Raw genomic sequence first — 1,950 nt, forward strand, 5'->3', positions numbered from 1 at the left:
GCATTCACTCTGGATAAGATGGCAAGGAGGAAGGAAGTGTGTGTCCTGTAATTCATGGATAAGTTGGCATCTTTCTTCTCAAATGGATAGAACGAACATCAGAGATTATTTCTCTGAGTAAACTTTTTGTTTGTTTCAGAGAATAATAATTCTGATTAGACTGCTTGTTAAGGTAATACTTGGCACAAACAAGGGAGTGCAATTATAACTAACCTCACAGCTCGGTGGAAATCCATCCAGAAAAGTGTGAAATGGCCTCTGCTAAGCAAGCATGAGGCAATGAGTCACAAACTCACAGAAAACACCTAGGAAGACACAAACACAGATGTCCTCTCCCCTTCCTCCTTTTCTTCCCGCTTCTCACACACCCACCAAGGAGGATGGTGAGATTTTTCACAGATGCAACGTGGGCAGAAGGGGCTTAGGTCGTTTGCTGGAATTTTTTGCTTTGTTTTGTTTTGTGTATTCGTTTTTTTTTAAGTACCTCCAAATTTCTCCACAAATGACATTTTATCTCTAATTTCCATTTGCTTATTATTCCACAAAGTAATTTCAAGTGAGGAAGTCAGTATGCTTACATTGATACTGGCCACACTGTTGTAATGATTTTAGATAATCAAGAGAGACAGAAAAACAAAAAGGTGACAGAAGAGGGAAAGGAAAAGAGAATTAAAAAAAAATGTTAAGGACTGGCAAAAATAAAAGTCAACAGAGGATGACATATCCTTCGGTACCTAAATTATGTTAGCATTTTTCTGGCACCGTTGGACGGAGATTTATCATTTCTATTATTTAATAAACAGCAAGTTAGCTTCCTGTAATCTCAATATAAATCATGCTTAAACATCCTGGGATTCTAATTGCTTAACGAGCTCTTTCCATCCCCACTCCTACACACCCGGACAAGGAGAGAGTCTATTTGCCTTTTTGTGCTGGACTATAATTATGAGCTGTGCTTTGAAAATCTCAACTATGTGACTAGCTGCGATTGAACTTCTCCAAACTCGTGTCATCAAGTTACAATAAGGCAAGAGGGCGGGCTCTTGTCCAATATGACTGTCCTTACAAAAAGGGAAGATTTGGAGGCAGACGTGCACATATGGAGATGAGGACAGGGATTGAGGTGATAATTCTACAAGCTAAGAAATGCCAAAGATGGCCAGCGAACCACCAGAAGATAGGCAAGAGACACGGAGTGGACCGTCTCTCATAGTCCTCCGGCAAAGCTGACCCAATCACATCTTGACGTTGGTGTTACTCGGATATGCCCTCCCAGAACTACAAGACAATGCGTTTCTACTGTTTAAGTCATGCGGTTTGTGGAACTTGGTGTGGCAAACTAATATACTGACCTTATTCTTTTTATGTCTTCCAAGACCTACCCATCTCCCACAAAGGATTAAGTGCTCTATGAAATCAGCAATAAAGTAGAAATCAGGATAACCAATTTTAAGGAGATATGGAAGGGCCCCCTTTACAACATCCCTATTTAATATCTTGATATTCCAGTGAGAAAACACGAAACCGTTGGAAATGTTCTCAGTCTGGGGAAAAGAAAAGGAAAAAAGTATGCCATGCCAGCCATATGAGTTCTGAAACAAAACTCAACAGTTTTCTTATTCTGAACCAATGTAAACAATCACAACTGTAATCAAGATAAAAAATGCAATCAAAAAAAGTCTATGAGTGCCACCTCACATAAGACCTTGTCACTTAACAATCACAGTGTGCTATGCCATGATGTCCCCAGACCCATACTCCAACATGTTTGCAGTGATCGGTTTTTACTCTACCTGCCTTGAGATGTGGAATGAATATATAACCAAATAACCACACATTTTGCATAGTTAAGTAGGCAAGTAAGTATTCACCCATAAAGGGTACTCATCTAATTTGAAGTGGGACCATAAAGCTCCTTTGTCCAATAGCTATCACACAGGGCATCACAGT

The sequence above is a fragment of the Lynx canadensis genome, chromosome C2 (assembly GCF_007474595.2).
Source record: "Lynx canadensis isolate LIC74 chromosome C2, mLynCan4.pri.v2, whole genome shotgun sequence".
NCBI lineage: Eukaryota > Metazoa > Chordata > Mammalia > Carnivora > Felidae > Lynx > Lynx canadensis.